The sequence below is a fragment of the Globicephala melas genome, chromosome 10, assembly GCF_963455315.2.
Source record: "Globicephala melas chromosome 10, mGloMel1.2, whole genome shotgun sequence".
In the NCBI taxonomy this organism is placed as follows: Eukaryota; Metazoa; Chordata; class Mammalia; order Artiodactyla; family Delphinidae; genus Globicephala; species Globicephala melas.
The window spans coordinates 19,535,245-19,554,458 of NC_083323.1; the positions used below are offsets into that span (position 1 = coordinate 19,535,245).

At 42.7% G+C, this 19,214-nt stretch overlaps 1 long non-coding RNA gene across 1 annotated transcript in view; it reads left to right on the plus strand.

Moving 5' to 3' along the window:
• LOC115852941 (uncharacterized) overlaps positions 1-19,214 on the plus strand; it is a 99,640-nt gene that overhangs the window by 26,311 nt on the left and 54,115 nt on the right. The gene's annotated exons all lie outside the window — the stretch shown is intronic.

Sequence of the window (19,214 nt, forward strand, 5' to 3'; positions counted from 1 at the left end):
GGCCAGAATTCAGTCATATGGGTCACACCTAACTGCAGGGAAGGCTAGGAAAAAGCAGTCTAGCTGAGTGCCCAGTAAGAAAAGGAACTGGGGTAAAGTGAACTCACAGCAGTCTTTGCCACAGCTCTACATGTGTACTTCCCATCCAACATCATGATGTTAGCAGTGTTCCATGTAAAGGGCCAATAAATGGTTGCTCTTTTTATAACTAGTACATCTGATAAAATCTAATAACCATTATCCAAGAATATATGGAGCAAAGCCAAGTGCTAATTGTGGGCTATGATAAATAAGACATGACCTTGGCCCCTAAGAATTTTGTACTGAAATAGAACTGTCAACCAACTCTTTCTTCTTTTTCTTTTTCCTTTTTTTTTTTTGGCTCTGCTGCGTGGCTTGTGGGATCTTAATCCCTGGGCCAGGAATCGAACTGGGGGCCCCAACAGTGAGAATGCCAAGTCCCGCCAGGGAATTCCCTTTTTATCTATTTTTTTCTTTTTTTTTCAACCAACTCTAAAATGGAGAAGAATAAAGTAAGGATAGAGGTGAAAGTCTTTTGTAGCATACATCTTGTTATATGTCTGTCTACCATAACTTTAAGCCACTCAAGACAGACCTGATAACACGCCTTTGTGTTTATGGTCTTTATTCATTGCCTGGCATACAGCAGGTATTATAGAAGTGATTTTCTTTTTAATACAAATTATTTATTTATTTATTTTTGGCTGCGTTGCGTCTTCGTTGCTGTGCACAGGATTTCTCTAGTTGCAGCGAGCAGGGGCTACTCTTCATTGCAGTGCACGGGCTTCTCATTGTGGTGGCTTCTCTTGTTACAGAGTACGGGCTCTAGGCACACAGGCTTTAGTAGTTGTGGCTCACAGGCTGAGTAGTTGTGGCTCATGGCCTCTAGAGCACGGGCTCAGTAGTTGTGGCCCACGGGCTTAGTTGCTCCGCGGCATGTGGGACCTTCCTGGACCAGGGCTCGAACCCATGTCCCCTGCATTGACAGGCGAATTCTTAACCACTACACCACCAGGGAAGTCCTAGGGCAATAGTTCTTAACAGGGTTGTGTGTATGCATGGGAAGAGGGGGATTTGGCTGATTTACCTCTTATTGAGTAACAACTACCCCCAAACTTAATGGTTTAACACAATCATTTATTTTGCTGATGATTTTGTAGGTCAGGAATCTGGGAAGGACTAGGCTAGATAGTTTTGTTCCACATGGTTTTAGCTGTAGTGGCTGGGCCTAGAGGATCCACTTTCAAGATGGTTCCTTATTTACACAGAGTGCCTCAGTGTTCTACACATGGGGTCTTATACTTTGAGCTGCTCCATATGGCTTGGGTTTCTCCTGTCATGGTGGTCTCAGGATATCTAATCACATTTCTTACAAGAGGCAGGAGTTAAGGCTACCAGGTCAGTAAAGGGCCATGCCCAGAACTGGCAGTGTTACTTCTATTACATTTTACAGGACCTAACCACATTCAAGAGGTTGAGAAATAGATTCTACCTCTTGATGGGGAAAACAGCACAGTCACACTGTGGAAGGGCATGTCAGATGGGAAATATTGGGGATTATCTTTGAAAAATACTAACTGCTACAGGAATGTCCACCCAAGTCACCTGAGGAACTTTTTCAAATTATGGCCATTATGCTTCCAAGTTTTAAATAGGTTCCATGGGGAATTCTGATACCTATCCCCAGCTCAGACCCAGTAGTGTAGAACAGAAAGAAAAAGTGGCTCAGGACCGAAATGTAAAAAGAACAACTCTGAATAGGGAGTTCCTGCTGATAGACCAGAGATGAAATAAATGAGCTAGAGGCATGATGGGAGCCAAAGGAGGAGATGATTTCAAGGAGGGTGTGGTCAGAAGCACCAAATGCTGTAGAGACGGTGAGAATGAGGAGAAATAGGCAGAGGCTGACAAATATGGCTTTGAAATCTCTCCAGGCGTCTCTGAACTCTGTTTCAGTTGGGATTGGAATCCAGAATCAGAAGCTTACAAACTGAGTCTGCAACCAGAATAGGTTCCATTTTGTCCCCCAGCAGTTTGGCTATCCTCATGAAACCCTATTTGTAAGGACTGAAATAGCAGTTATCTGACAGCAGTACACAATCTGCAAATGAGAAAAATTGTGACAGACTTTACAGGTAGTTAAAGTGTGAACTTCAAGAAAATGGAGACATTTCCCTTCTGCTCCTCCCTTTTATCTTTGCAAGTAAGTTCTTTGGCAGTTAGTTTGGTGCTTTTCTTTGTTTGGGATATCAAGTCAGAATCAGTGTATCAGCTAGCTCTTGCTGTATAACAAATCATCCCAAAGTCAGTGGCTTATAATCAGGGGTCTGCAAACTACAACCTGTGGGCCAGATGCCTGTCTTTGTAAATGTAGTTTTATTTAGACATGGCTGTATCTGTTCATTTACATATTATCTGCCTTATGTGTTTATCTGTTTTTTGTACTACAGTAAACAGAGGGGAGGTACCACAGAGCATATGCCTCATTAACTTATAATATTCACTATCTAGCCCTTTTAAAAAAAAAAGGTTTGCTCGATTCTGCTTAAAAAATAAGTATGTATTATTGCTAATGAGTCAGCTGGGTAGTTTTTCTGGTCTCAGCTAGGCTCATTCATGATCACCTGTGAGCTCTGATGCTTAGGCTATGTTCTGTCATATGTCCTGGTTGACTGGTTGTTGGCTAGTCTGACTTTAGCTGGAGTATCTGGGATCTTCCCCTGTGACTTTTCATTCTCTAACAGGCTAGTCTAGGCTTGTCCTTATGGTGATAATAAGATTCCAATAGAATAAGTGGAAACACGTAAGAACTCTTGAGACCAAGGCTCCAAAGTGGCGCACCATCACTTCCACCACATCCTACCATTGCACGACATGTGATATTGACCAAAGCAAGTAACAAGGGCAGCCCAGATTCCAGAGGCGATGAGACAACCTGCTAAGTTATAATTGCAAAGATGTTGATACAGGGAGGCATGAAGTATCTGGGCCATCTTTGCAACCAATCTACCGCATAGAGTATAGAAAGCACACCAGGCTGGACTTGAGAGGACTGAGGTCAGATCCTGACTTGGCTGTAAACTCACTCTGTGACCTTACACAAGTCACTGAGTCTCTCTGGGCCTTAGACTCCTTAGCTCTGAATTCTACATTCATATTAAAAAATGCCATATCCTCTTCTTGTTTGCATTCAACAAATGTTTATTTTCTTGAAATATTTTTTAACGAGGCTCGAAAATACTCTCTGTTTTCTAATGTGCTATTACTTGGGGCCAGCGTAAGCGAAAAACATCTGCTTTTATTTCATTCCTTTGACAGGGATTCTAAATATTTGTAATTTACATGAAAAAAATTACAAAGGTCATACTGGGTTTCTTTCAAATATGAAGAAGGAGAAAAGGTTTTGCAAATGAAAGTGATAGAAGCCACCTTAGCAGGAAAATAATGTGAAGATGGTGTTTGCTCAGAATGACTCAAAATCCCCAAGTCCTTGCCTTTACCAGGAAGTCCTGATAGATAGGTAATATAAGAGAGATTTAGGTTAATAAACTCTCTGGAAAGTGCTATAAGAAGGGTTATGATGTCTGGGTTTGCTTTATGCTTGTCAATCCCTTTCCAAATGAAGCTAGTAAGAGTGGTGTAAGCCCGGATATTCCCGGATCAGCCATTAGGAAGATCCTCAAGCAGTATCCTTCCTACCCAGCCCCCAACAGGGCTCTCCAGGCATCTGCCTTCAGCAAGGCCAAGGCTAAAACAGAGTTTACACAGCTGGACCTGGGTTTCATGTAGATCTTCATTCTTTGTAATCTGGTTCTCAGTGCTACTTTGGGATACTTCTGAAGATGGGGAGCCAATTTAGCTCCAGTCATCAAGCAGATTACTAATCAGCCCTCCCATTTCCAAATCCAGACCCTTTTACTTCAGCCTGGTCCCTTCCTCCATCTCCCTAGCTACTACTCGCTGTCCATTCCCAGCTTCATGTCTTGTTCATATTTTCCCTTCCTCTTCTTTCTCCTTCTGTTCCTCTTATTCAGATCCTAATCACCGGACTTTCCTGGTGGCACAGTGGTTAAGAATCCACCTGCCAGTGCAGGGGACTCGGGTTCGATCCCTGGTCTGGGAAGATCCCACATGCCACGGAGCAACTAAGCCTGGGCTCCAAAACTACTGAGCCTGTGCTCTACAGCCCGCATGCCACAACTACTGAAGCCCATGTGCCACAACTACTGAGCGTGCGCTCTAGAGCCCGTGATCTACAACTACTGAGCCTGTGCTCTAGAGCCCGTGCTCCACAACAAGAGAAGCCACCGCAATGAGAAGCCCGTGCACCACAACGAAGAGTAGCCCCTGCTCACCACAACTAGAAAAAGGTCGCGTGCAGCAACGAAGACGCTACGCAGCCAAAAAAAGTCCTAATCAGAGTTCAGAGCCAGGCCAAATTCTGCTTCTCCCTGGAGCTTCCCCTGCCAACTTGAGGCCTCTGTGACCTCTCCCACAAAGGCATGAGTTACCCAACAGGCAGGCTGAGTATGTGCACAGAGCAGTTGTAAGTCAGGGTTCTCACCCCCCACCTTAACACACACACACACACACACACACACACACACACACACACACAGAAAACCTCAGATTCAGTGAATGTATCCAGAATTTTGAAATGGAAAATCTAGAAAGAATTTATTTTAGCATATGCAACCTTTGTGACATTTCAAGAAATAACATTTATTCTGCATTACGTGGGGAGGAGGGGCACAAAAAGGGGTACTTTTTTCAGTTTAGGGTCTTTAGAGTTCTTAATTTTGTACTGATCTCTCCTCTGAGATTATATTGCACTTACTGTGTTTTCCACAGACTTTGGCATTTAATCGTATGTGTATGACCTAGTGGTTGAGTATGTGGAATGTTAACTCTATCACCCACTAGCTCTGTGACTTTGGGCAAACTATTTGTGGCAGATAGTCTCCAATCAAGGCTGTCATCAACCTCTTCCCTCCCTGCCACACTCCTCCCTTGAGAGGTGAAACTTGTTTCCCCTTCTCTTAAATCTTGCTGGGCCTGTAACTGCTTTGACCAACAGATCATAGCAGAAGTAACATTCTGAGACTTCTGAGGCCAGGCCTTAAGCAAACTGGAAGGTTCAATTTTTTTCCTCTTGCAGTGCTCCTTCTTGGAGTCCAGCTGCCATCCCAGGAGAGGCAATGGAGGAGCATGGATGTACTCTGGTGAGCAGTCCCAGCTCTGCTCCCAGCTGACATCCAGCACCAATTGCCAGCCCTGTGAGCAAACCATTTGGATGTTCTAGCCTAGTCGAGCCTCCAGATAAATGCATATGGACATAGGCAGACAACATCACATGGAGCAGAAGAACTGCCCAGCTGAGCCCAATCAACTCAGAATCATGAGATATAATAAAATAGTTGTTGCTTCAAGCCACTAAGTTTTGGGGTAGTTTGTTATATAGCAGTAGATCATTGAAATAGTATCTAACCCAAACCTAGATTTGGTTTCTTCCCCTATGAAATGGAGTCAATAATAGTACCTATTTCATAGGATTGGTTTAAGAATCAAACAAGATGAAATGTATGGTAAAGTGCTTAGTGATGTTATGCTATCTATTTATGTTATGTTCTAATTACTACATTATTTTATTTATTTATTTGCTGCACCACATGGCTTGCAGGATCTTAGTTCCCTGACCAGGGATGAGTCCTAACCACTGGAATGCCAGGGAATTCCCTGTTTTTAAACATGCAAGGAGAGGCTCTGTCACTGGTTAAAAGATTTCAAGAATCAGAGTGCAGGAGGTGGTGGAGCAGGAGAGAAAAGGAAGATATAGAAAATAAATGGTACTAATATTTATTGGTAACCTACTATGTGCCAGGCTGCACACTAGGTTTTTACATATATGATCGCACTGGCTCGTCACAGAAACCTTGTTAGGCACATGTTTTTACCCTTTATACCGTTCAGTGGAGGTTCAGAGAGGTTAAGTAATTTACCCAAGGTTCCACAGCTGGGAGTGACCAAAGAGGAGTACAACTGGGCTTCAAAGTGTACTGTCTGACTGCAAAGCCCATTCTTTTTTTTTAACCCTCCTACAGATCTTGGACAGAGGGACTTCCTGAGATCTTTCAAAATATAATTATTTTTTTCAATGAGAAATTAAACATTCAGTCAGACTCTATTCAATACAACCAATATTCTGCTTCTGGTAGGAATATTGATGAAAATTTAAAAACAACCCCCAAAGTCCTGTACTTCCGGTAATAAATTATTACAAACCTACCATCAAGAAATCTAGATAAATCTTTCATGATACTAGTTATTTTTACCTTATGTCATATCTCTGAGAAACAACTTCCAGGCATGTAAAATTGTACTTCCTTTTATTTTTTTTCTAAAATATCACCTTTAACCCTCTAGGAAGGGCTGCCCCATTATGCCTGTATACATTAATGCTTAATTTTTTAAACATCTTTATTGGAGTATAATTGCTTTAAAATGTTATGTTAGTTTCTGCTGTATAACAAAGTGAATCAGCTATATGTATACATATATCCCCATATCCCCTCCCTCTTGCGTCTCCCTCACACCCTCCCTATGCCATGCTGCTAGGTGGTCACAAAGCACCGAGCTGATCTCCCTGAGCTATGCAGCTGCTTCCTACTACCTATCTGTTTTACATTTCATAGTGTATATATGTACATGCCTCTCTCTCGTTTTGTCCCAGCTTACCCTTCCTGCTCCCCACGTCTTGTAATCCATTCTCTACATCTGCGTATTTATTCCTGTCCTGCGCCTAAGTTCATTAGAACCATTTTTTTTTAGATTCCATATATATGTGTTAGCATACAGTATTTTTCTCTTTCTGACTTACTTCACTCTGTATGACAGCCTCTATGTCCATCCACCTCACTACAAATAACTCAATTTTGTTTCTTTTTATGGCTGAGTAATATTCCATTGTGTATATGTGCCACATCTTCTTTATCCATTCATCTGTTGATGGACACTTAGGTTGTTTCCATGTCCTGGCTATTGTAAATAGTGCTGCAATGAACATTGTGGTACATGACTCTTTTTGAATTATGGTTTTCTCAGGGTATATGCCCAGTAATGGGATTCCTGGCTCATATGGTAGTTCTATTTTTAGTTTTTTAAGGAACGTCCATACTGTTCTCCATAGTGGCTGCATCAATTTACATTCCCACCAACACTGCAAGAGGGTTCCCTTTTCTCCACACCGTCTCCAGCATTTATTGTCTGTAGGTTTTTTGATGATGGCCATTCTGACTGGTATGAGGTGATACCTCACTGTAGTTTTGATTTGCATTTCTCTAATGATTAGTGATATTGAGCATTCTTTCATGTGTTTGTTGGCAATCTGTATGTCTTCTTTGGAGAAATGTCTATTTAGGTCTTCTGCCCATTTTTGGATTGGGTTGTTTGTTTTTTTGATATTGAGCTTCATAAGCTGCTTGTATATTTTAGAGATTAATCCTTTGTCAGTTGCTTCGTGTACAAATATTTTCTCCCATTCTGAGGGTTGTCTTTTCGTCTTGTTTATGGTTTCCTTTGCTGTGCAAAAGCTTTTAAGTTTCATTAGCTCCCATTTGTTTATTTTTGTTTTTATTCCCATTTTTCCAGGAGGTGGGTCAAAAAGTATCTTGCTGTGATTTATGTCATAGAGTGTTCTGCCTATGTTTTCCTCTAAGAGTTTTATAGTGTCTGGCCTTACGTTTAGGTCTTTAATCCATTTTGAGTTTATTTTTGTGTATGGTGTTAGGGACTGTTCTAATTTCATTCTTTTACACGTAGCTGTCCAGTTTTCCCAGCACCACTTATTGAAGAGGCTGTCTTTTCTCCATTGTATATTCCTGCCTCCTTTATCAAAGATAAGGTGACCATATGTGTGTGGGTTTATCTCTGGGATTTCTATCGTGTTCCATTGATCTATAATTCTATTTTTTGCCAGTACCATACTGTCTCGATTACTGTAGCTTTGTAGTATAGCCTGAAGTGAGGGAGCCTGATTCCTCCAGCTCTGTTTTTCTTTCTCAAGATTGCTTTGGCTATTCGGGGTCTTTTGTGGTTCCATACCAATTGTGAAATTTTTTGTTCTAGTTCTGTGAAAAATGCCATTGGTACTTTGATAGGGATTGCATTGGATCTGTAGATTGCTTTGGATAGTAAAGTCATTTTCACACTGTTGATTCTTCCAATCCAATGACATGGTATATCTCTCCATCTCTTGGTATCATCTTTAATTTCTTTCATCAGTGTCTTATAGTTTTCTGCATACAGGTCTTTTGTCTCCCTAGGTAGGCTTAATCCTAGGTATTTTATTCTTTTTGTTGCAGTGGTAAGTGGGAGTGTTTCCTTAATTTCTCTTTCAGATTTTTCATCATTAGTGTATAGGAATGCAGGAGAGTTCTGTGCATTAATTTTGTATCCTGCTACTTTACCGAACTCATTGATTAGCTCTAGTAGTTTTCTGGTAGCAGCTTTAGGATTCTCTATGTATAGATAGTATCATGTCATCTGCAGACAGTGACAGTTTTACTTCTTCTTTTCTGATTTGGATTCCTTTTATTTTTTTTTTTTTTTGTTCTCTGGTTGCTGTGGCTAAAACTTCCAAAACTATGTTGAATAATAGTGGTGAGAGTGGGCAAACTTATTTTGTGCCTGATCTTAGAGGAAATGGTTTCAGTTTTTCACCATTGAGAATGATGTTGGCTGTGGGTTTGTCATATATGGCCTTTATTATGTTGAGGTAGGTTCCCTCTATGCCTACTTTCTGGAGAATTTTTATCATAAATTGGTGTTGAATTTTGTTTAAAGGGTTTTCTGCATCTATTGAGATGATCATATGGTTTTTATCCTTCAATTTTGTTAATATGGTGTATCACATTGATTGATTTGCATATATTGAAGAATCTTTGCATTCCTGGGATAAACCCTACTTGATCATGGTGTATGATCCTTTTAATGTGCTGCTGGATTCTGTTTGCTAGTATTTTGTTGAGGATTTTTGCATGTATGTTCATCAGTGATATTGGGCTGTAGTTTTCTTTTTTTGTGTCATCTTTGTCTGGTTTTGGTATCAGGGTGATGGTGGCCTCAGAATGAGTTTGGGAGTGTTGCTCCCTCTGCTATATTTTGGAAGAGTTTGAGAAGGATAAGTGTTAGCTGTTTTCTAAATGTTTGATAGAATTCGCCTGTGAAGCCATCTAGTGCTGGACTTTTTTTTGGTGGAAGATTTTTAATCACAGTTTCAATTTCAGTGCTTGTGATTGGTCTGTTTATATTTTCTATTTCTTCCTGGTTCAGTCTCAGAACATTGTGCTTTTCTAAGAATTTGTCCATTTCTTCCAGGTTGTCTATTTTATTGGCATAGAGTTGATTGTAGTAATCTCTCATGATCCTTTGTATTTCTGCAGTGTCACTTGTTACTTCTTTTTTTTTTTTTTTCACTTGTTACTTCTTTATCATTTCTAATTCTGTTGATTTGAGTCTTCTTTTTTTTTTGATGAGTCTGACTAATGGTTTATCAATTTTGTTTGTCTTCTCAAAGAACCAGCTTTTAGTTTTATTGATCTTTACTATTATTTCCTTTATTTCTTTTTCATTTATTTCTGATCTGATCTTTGTGATTTCTTTCCTTCTGCTAACTTTGGGGTTTTTTTGTTCTTCTTTCTCTAATTGCTTTAGGTGTAAGGTTAGGTTGTTTATTTGAGATGTTTCTTGTTTCTTGAGGTAGGATTGTATTGCTATAAACTTCCCTCTTAAACTGCTTTTGCTGCATCCCATAGGTTTTCGGTCATCGTGTTTTCATTGTCATTTGTTTCTAGGTATTTTTTGATTTCCTCATTGATTTCTTCAGTAATCTCTTGCTTATTGTTTAGCCTCCATGTGTTCGTATTTTTTACAGTTTTTTTTCCTGTAATTGATGCTAGTTGATCCTGAAATGCTAGTCTCATAGCATTGTAGTCAGAAAACATACTTGATATGATTTCATTTTTCTTAAATTTACCAAGGCTTGGTTGGTGACCCAAGATATGATCTATGCTGGAGAATGTTCCATGAGCACTTGAGAAGAAAGTGTATTCTGTTGTTTTTGGATGGAATATCCTATAAATATCAATTAAGTCCATCTTGCTTAATGTATCATTTAAAGCTTGTGTTTCCTTATTTATTTTCATTTTGAATGATCTGTCCATTAGTGAAAGTGGGGTGTTAAAGTCCCCTACTATGATTGTGTTACTGTCGATTTCCCCTTTTATGACTGTTAGCATTCACCTTATGTATTGAGGTGCTCCTATGTTGGGTGCATAAATATTTACAATTGTTATATCTTCTTGGATTGATCCCTTGATTATTATGTAGTGTCCTTCTTTGTGTCTTGTTATAGTCTTTATTTTAAAGTCTACTTTGTCTGATATGAGAATTGCTACTCCAGCTTTCTTCTGACTTCCATATGCATGGAATATCTTTTTCCATCCCCTCACTTTCAGTCTGTATGTGTCCCTAGGTCTGAAGTGGGTCTCTTGTATACAACACATATATGGGTTTTGTTTTTGTATCCATTTAGCCAGTCTGTGTCTTTTGGTTGGAGCATTTAATCCATTTACATTTAAGGTAATTGTCAATATGTATGTTCCTATTACCATTTTCTTGTTTGGGGTTTGTTTTTGTAGGTCTTTTCCTCCTCCTGTGTTTCCTGCCTAGAGAAGTTCCTTTATTATTTATTGTAAAGCTGGTTTGGTGGGGCTGAATTCTCTTAACTTCTGCTTGTCTGTAAAGGTTTTAATTTCTCCATCGAATCTGAATGAGATCCTTGCAGGGCAGAATAATCTTGGTTGTAGGTTTTTCCCTTTCATCACTTTAAATATGTCCTGCCACTCCCTTTTGGCTTGTAAAGTTTCTGCTGAAAGATCAGCTGTTAACCTTATAGGGCTTTCCTTGTATGTTATTTGTTGCTTTTCCCTTGCTGCTTTTAATATTTTTTCTTTGTATTTGATTTTTGATAGTTTGATTAATATATGTCTTGGTGTGTTTCTCCTTGGATTTATCCTGTATGGGACTCTCTGTGCTTCCTGGACTTGATTGACTATTTCCTTTCCCATGTTAGGGAAGTTTTCAAGTATAATCTCTTCAAATGTTTCCTCAAACCCTTTCTTTTTCTCTTCTTCTCTGGGACCCCTATAATTCGAATGTTGCTGCATTTAATGTTGTCCCAGAAGCCTCTGAGACTGTCCTCAATTCTTTTCATTCTTTTCTCTTTATTCTGCTCTGTGGTAGTTATTTCCACTATTTTATCTTCCAGGTCACTTATCCATTCTTCTTCCTCAGTTATTCTGCTATTGATTCCTTCTAGAGAATTTTTAATTTCATTTTTTGTGTTGTTCATCATTGTTTGTTTGCTCTTTAGTTCTTCTAAGTCCTTGTTAAATGTTTCTTGTATTTTCCCCATTCTATTTCCAAGATATTGGATCATCTTTACTACCATTACTCTGAAGTCTTTTTCACGTAGGCTGCCTATTTCCTCTTCACTTGTTTGGTCTGGTGGTTTTTACCTTGCTCCTTCATCTGCTGTGTTTTTCTCTGTCTTCTCATTTTTTTTAACTTACTTCGTTTGTGGTAGGCTGCAGGTTCGTAGTTCCCGTTGTTTTTGGTGTCTGCCCCCAGTGGATGAGGTTGGTTCAGTGGCTTGTGTAGGCTTCCTGGTGGAGGGGACTGGTGCCTATATTCTAGTGGGTGGGACTGGATCTTGTCTTTCTGGTGGGCAGGGCTGCATCCGGTGGTGTGTTTGGGGGTGTCTGTGAACTTAGTATGATTTTAGGCAGCCTCTCCGCTAATGGGTGGGGTTGTGTTCCTGTCTTGTTAGTTGTTTGGCATGGGGCGTCCAGCACTGGAGCTTGCTGGCTGTTGGGTGGAGCTGGGTCTTTGCATTGAGACGGAGATCTCTGGGAGAGCTCTCGCTGATTGATATTACGTGGGGCCAGGAGGTCTCTGGTGGTCCAATGTCCTGAACTCGGCTCTCCCACCTCAGAGGCTCAGGCCTGACACCCGGCTGGAGCACCAAGACCTGTCAGCCACACGGATGTGTTACAGCGCCTTTTTCCTCCTAGGGACTCAGCCAGGATTTCAGGCAATGGGTTCTGAGTCCAAAAATTGCCTCTATTTGGGAACTTGCCAAACACGACACAGGAGAGGCTTCAGTATTTTCTTGGAGTTGGGTTTGCTCTCTTGTACTTCTCCCATTGCCACAAAAAATCTTTCCCTGAGTAGCTGCTGCTCCTTTCGCTGCTTAATTTTTAAATGAGAAGTTAACTTGTCTTTTCTCACAGAGACAGTTTACTTGGTGAGGTCAGCAAAATGCTGATAAGAAAACCTATATGAGGCCCCTCAGACCGGGCCTCTGAGATCCTGGCTAAAAGCTCACCACAGATCTGTGTCCAATAATAAAATCCTCCTCGAATCTGGGAGCACTCAGCTCATTCCTGCCTGTTCAGTCTTTTAAGTGCCTCCTTCCCATGCTCCTTCTTTTCCTTCCCCCAGTCTCTCACAAAATCTTGTTCCAAAATGTCAGTCAACCATCAGCTAATGGGATCAGAAGTTGCCTCACAGTCAGAAAACCTCCTGGTCCCCGGCCCAAGTGCCCCCCATTACATCCAGTGTCCCAAGATGACCTCCCAGTCCCCATGACGTAAGGAAACATTTCAGAGCAGCTTTACAAAATGAGAAATTCATTCGCTATTTTTTTCAAGGGACCAAGAAAAGAAAATGTTATGAACAAGGAAATTGCTGGTGGGTCACTGGCCAGGACACTGAAATGTGAACATCGAACAATTAATTTAAGGATAATATAAACAGGTTTCATTATACAGAGTTTAAGAATATGATTGGAATAGTCTGTTGTTTTGAATTCTAGAATGTTCCTCTCCCTACTGCACCCCTGCCCCCACCCCGGGCCTTCTTACTATGAGTTGGCATTCTCCCTCCCCCTGGTTGTTTTCTCCATCTCCATCCACTGTTATAGCACAGATGAACTCACTCTGTGTTTGGCTTCATGTGGTTGCCTTGCCTACATTTATTCTGGTTTCCTATTGTGTCGCCGACGCACATTTTTAAGAGTTCCATTATGTGGAATGGTTTTTTTTCCTACTCTCTTCAGAAAAATTGACTTTTCAAAGGAATATTAAAAAAAATTTTTTGTTTAAAGAAATAAGGTTATTTCTAGTTCTTTGTCCTCTTTCACAATTACAGCCATGTACTCCATAAGGAATCCATTAATGTGTAAGATGCTTTGAAGCTGCTGGATGTGTGCGTGTGTGTGTGTGTGTGTCTGCGCGCACACGCACGCGTGCACTGTTCTTTTTCTTTTTCTCTCAGAATCTTGCCACTGCCAACCACTGATTTAGGAATGTTTAGGGGTACATGCCAACTCAATAATCAAAATCATTTTGGTACTGGGAACCCAACCACAGTCTCTGTAGACCAGTGGAATTTATTGCTTGCTCCAGTTTATTAAGTAATAGTACCAACAACATTTTGAATAAAGAAGAGTCTGATAAGATATGATAGAATGTCAGGATAATTCATTTTGACCATAAAACAATGCTTTTTTTGAATCTGAAATACTAAAAGCATTAATAGCCTGATGGTCCACGGCTTCCTTCCCTTGACCTGATATAGGAATATGATTCCTAGCTCACTTTAGGAAAGAGTCTCAGGACAGACTGCTGGTTTCCTGCTACATCCATATCCCTGTTTTCATTCCACAAATACATATCTAGTACTGACTGTGGGCCAAGCACTGGCCTAGGCATTGGGACCACAGTGATGAACAGGATAAATGCAACTCCTGCCACATGGCACTTTCTGAAGGAAGATATCTTGGCTGCATAGATTACTGTCTGTTGAGACATTTGAGGCACATGCAAAACAGACTAATGGTGAAGCTTATGGTCTGTGTTCGGATCCAGGCTGTACCACCCAAGCTGTTTTATTTTGAACAATTTTTGTGGCCTTACTAAGCTTCAGAGTCCTAAATTGCAGTGGTACTTACCTCACAGAGTTATTTTGAGGGTCAAGTGGAAAAGTCCTTGTACAGCTTTTACATAGTGCCTGGCTAAGAACCATGAGTAGCGGTGGTGGTAGTATAAGTTTATTTATTTTATGTTATTTTTCTATTTTTGGCTGTGTTGGGTCTTTGCTGCTCCACGCAGGCTTTCCCTAGTTGCGGTGAGCGAGGGCTACTCTTCGTTGCAGTGCATGGGCTTCTTATTGCAGTGTCTTCTCTTGTCACGGCGCAGCAGTTGGGGCACATGGGCTCAGTAGCTGCGGCACGTGGGCTCTAGAGCGCAGGCTCAGTAGTTGTGGTGCATGGGCTTAGTTGCTCCATGGCATGTGGGATCTTCCCAGACCAGGGCTCAAACCTCTGTCCCCTGCATTGGCAGGTGGATTCTTAACCACTGCGCCACCAGGGAAGTCCCAGTGGTGGTAGTAGTAGCCGTAAGTGGACCATATTGTCCCTCAGCAGAGAAGGTCGTGGCAAGTCCATGGGTCCAACCATCGCTGGGGGGGAGGGGGGGTCACAGATCCATCCCACCCTAGGAGTCTCTTAAGTTTAAGGGAGAAAAAAAAGGCTTGCCCAATGCTCAGAACCACATCGTCTTCCTTCTCAAGCTGCAGTGCCTCCTGCTGCTCATGGAAGAAAATGCAGCTCCTTCCTCCCCAGGAGTGTGTTTGCCAGCCTGCTGCGGCAAGAATCCCTCACACTGAACCCTGCCATCTCTGACCTCAAAAGATGCAACCCCTCCCGTCACCCCTGAGGCCTGCCAGCAGTCACTGCAGCTGTGGGAGCCTGCCATTCTGTGGTGTGGGCTCTTCCCACGCACTGCCCCCCTCAGAGCCCCTTCCTGCTCCATGTTGAGCCCAGAGTAGCAGGTCTGGAACTTCTGGGGATGCTGGGGCCTTAGGGCTCATAAGAAACTCATCTTTCTGATGGATCCTGGTGGGTTTTCCCCCTTCATTTATCTCCAAAGGAGCACTGAACAGTTTCCATATGGCTGCCACGTGCCCCGATGTTTTGGTCGAGACAACGTTATTGCCGTACCTCACTAGACCTCTCCCAGAATGGTCACAAGGTTCTCCTGGGCATAGTAGGGGCTGCTCTGCCCAAGCTATGATGCAGAGCAGAAAACTGTGCCACCTAGTTGCTCTGCACCTGTGTCTCTCCAGAGGCTGTCTTCTACCCAGCAAGAAAAAGACGTTAATTTGTTTTTCATTCTAGGGATCTAGCTGCAGAAATAACCCACTGTAGCTAATTGGCCCACTCCCTTCCCTGTGAAGTGGGCAGGCACAGAAAATCCCCAACCCTGCCCAGCTCACCATCTACCCCTAAGGGGCCTTGCCATAGCTAGCATGTGGGAGGAGAGCAAATTTAGATGAAATCAACACGAGTTTCCTCCTAACAATAATAGTTCTATTCATTCAACGCTTACTGAGTGCCCAATTACCTACTTGGTGCCAGGAGAGACAACCCCAGCCTCGCTTGCGGTAGTTTGGCAAGAGGCTGGCTGAGAGGGTCTGTGTTCACTTGAGGGAAGAACAGCCTCATGCCAGGGGCTGAGCTCTGGAGGCTCTGCCTTTGAACAAGACTGTTTCCTCAACCAGGAAATGCCCAATATTACATACTACACCAGATCTTCTCTGCCATGCTTTTCCTATAAATCCGTCGAGCAGTACAGAGTGGGCTGCTTCCCCTGAAGCCCTTTCCAGTGTGCACTCAGCTTTGGTCGATCAAGCACACTTCTCTCTGTCGGATGGTGGCAGCCCAGGGTACCAATGCATTCTCCTGCCTCTCTTCATGGAGGCTTCCTCAGGAAACCATGCTTTGCTTCTTGCTGCGTGTCACCAGTAAAATGTGTGTCTGTGCCACTTTGGCACGACAGCATGCAGGTGTGAGGAACACACAAGGAGCTCACAGCATTGTGAAAAAGAAATCAAAGGCGATAACAGATGCAAATACACTTACAGACACATAAGGCAAGAGGGGACTCTGACAGGCCGTAATTGCACCCCCGCTCCAGGCAGCAGATTACAGTCTTAGTGAAAATGTGTACTTCTGCCTGATTATCAAAGTCCTGGAGGGCTGCGTGTAGAGGGGGACCCTTATTTTCACTCTCCAGGGGAAAAAAGAGTGTATCTGACAAAAACTTCCCCTAGGAACAAACCCCAAAGGAGGAGATGTTTGTGGAGAATGAACTAATTTTTGTGAAGAATGAACCACACACTCTTTACTTACATTGACTCATTTAAGAAAATTAACAAAAAAATTAAGTTTTTGCTACACACACAAGGAATGTTTCAACATAAGCAAGTGGGTAGAAACATAGCTGTCAGCCCTTTGAAGTGAGATGGCAAATACTCAGGCGGGGGCCGCTGCGTTCAGGTGAGGCCTTACACACGAGTGCAGGGCTGAGGGGAAGGATGGTGGTGAAATCTAGCCTTTACTCCTCATTCAGTCTGTGTGGGTGCAAGTACCCGAGGGCGGGATGCCATACTTTGGTTCCTCACACAGACACTGTCTACCTACAAAGCCTAGAGGAGACCACTTTTCCTAATTCACCTACCTGAAAGGGCTCCTTTTTATAATAGGTATAATTTGTATGTGCTCAACTCAAAGCCCTTCAGGACTTGATAGGTCTGAGGGCAAGTGGGGTACAGGGCACCTGACTACTAAATAGTTTGTAGCATCCATCCCCCATTTGGAAATGACAACTTCATAAAGCCCTTGGACTTCCTTCAGACTGATCTTCTCCCAGGGGTAACTAGGGAGCTTTAGAGAATAACTGGCCCTGTTCATTAAGGTTTGGGTTGTTTTGTTTTGTTTTTGAGATAATTGTAGATTCACATGCAGTTGTAAGAAATACAGAGAGATACAGTGTCTTCTTTACTAAAGGTTTAATTTTTATTTTTTAAAATGTATTTATTTATCTGTTTGTTTTGGCTGCATTGGGTCTTTGTTGCTGCACGTGGGCTTTCTCTAGTTGTGGTGAGCGGGGGCTACTTGTCGTTGCAGTGCGCGGGCTTCTTATGGCGGTGGCTTATCTTGTTGAGGAGCACAGGCTCTAGGGCATGCGCGCTTCAGTAGTTGTGGCTCACGGGCTCTAGAGCACAGGCTCAGTAGTTGTGGTGCAGGGGCTTAGTTGCGCCACGGCATGTGGGATCTTCCCAGACCAGGGATCGAACCCGTGTCCCTTGCATTGGCAGGTGGATTGTTAACCACTGTGCGACCAGGGAAGCCCAAAGCTTAATTTTTTAAACCAACATTTACTGAACATTTTTTCTGTGCCTCAGAAAAATAAAGATGCCTCAGATGAGACGTCATCCCCTCAGCACCTTAGATTCTTGTGATAAAGACACACACAACAGATCTCTTTGAAAAAGTTCATCGTGCACCTTGCCAAGGGGCAAGTGAGCATCTTGGACGAAAAGTCCTGTGCAGTGTCTTGGAGACTGAGTAAAAGTGGGTGTTGGAAGGGCAATCTAGGCAGAGAACACAGCACGGGCAAAGGCTCAGAAGTATGAAATAGCATGGTGTGTGCTGGGAGCCATTCAAGTAATTCGGCATGGATGGGAACAAAAAATTCAAGGAAGGGAGTTTAGCGGCATCCCGGGAATGAGAAGGGAATGTTGTGTGATCCTGGCCTCCCACATTCTATGCTGGGGGAATGAAAAACAGATGGGAAATATGCTCCCAAACATGGCCCAAGCATGGCTCTTGGAGAAGCAGAAGCGAATCTTCCTTCAGTTCGAGGAGCCCACTGAACCCTCACTTCCAATCCTTGGGCTGTGGCCCACTTCCTTCCATGACCTTCACGCAAGGCCAAGGGCGGAAGTCTAGCTCACATCCTTCTCTTCTGCATAAGGCCAGCAATTGGAATGAAACAGAGTCCCCCCTCTACCAATCTGGGCTGCCACATGGGACATGGCTAAGCCCAGCTGTCCCCAGTTCCCATCTGGCATGGAGATTATCAAGAAGTACCCCCCAGGGTCCAGTGAAAGGCACAGAAGGTAGTCGATGGTGCTGCTGGCAAGCTCAGCAGAGGGTGACCAAAGTGTGGGGACTGCAGGGCAGACCACCTGAGCTGGCAATCACATGGAAATCCCAGCCATTCTTCAAAGAGACACACAACCCCAGAGAGCTGAGATGAGGCAAATTAACTAGGAGGACTCCAGGCCCTGACGAATGGAGAAACAGCAGACCTGGAGTATTCTATCCCCAGCTGTCTGCAGAAGGTGCTAGCAGAGGGAGGAATGACTAGGTACATAGGGAAATCATTCTTCAAAGACAGTGAAGATGCAAGGAGCAGCATGGGATCCGAGTTTTCACCTGCCCACCTCCACAGCGACACAATAAGCAAACGCTTGTTACTTCCAGGCATTCTGGAGAAGACAGGGAGGGGATGCTGAGATACTTAAACATGAGTTTTCTTGTGACTCAGCAGGCTGGGCTCATAAGGAAGATTATATCATTTATAGAAAGCTGAGAAAGCCACACTTTCTTTGAATAAATGAGTATATTGTGTGTAAATGATCAACCCCTCTATATGTGGCTTACGGACATCCCCGGGCAGGTTTTGGATGAAACAATTCTATTTTAATTTGGAATGATGAGGATTCAGTGCTGGTTGGTGATTTGTGAATCATGCCATACTCTCTACCAGGGCTAAAGTATTTCTTACTGAGGAAGAGATGAACTCCCTTTTTACCTGTCCTCGGGTCCAAAGATATGACAAGCCTAGTTACATCCCCCGAAAATGGATATAGCCGTCATATAGCCGTCATAAGAGGACTGGGGTAGCCTTTGAATCTGTGAACTAGTTTACTTCGGGACAACCTGCTTTTGTAATATTCCACCTTGTAATTGAAAGGGAGGGAGGAAGAAAGTCTGGTGTGGGAATAAGACAGCAGTATCCTTTATGGGCAGGACTTAGAATTGGGTGACTTAAGAGTCCCAGGTGGCCATATTTTTAGGTATGTCTTTTAAAGTAAAACAAGGAATTTTCTTGTAAGGTTTGCTCTGTTAACAAACCCTGCACCTCAGTCTCAGTGACTTATTACAACAGTGGTTTATTTCTTCCTCGTGCTATCTGGAGGCTGAGGTGGGCTGTGGCTTTCAC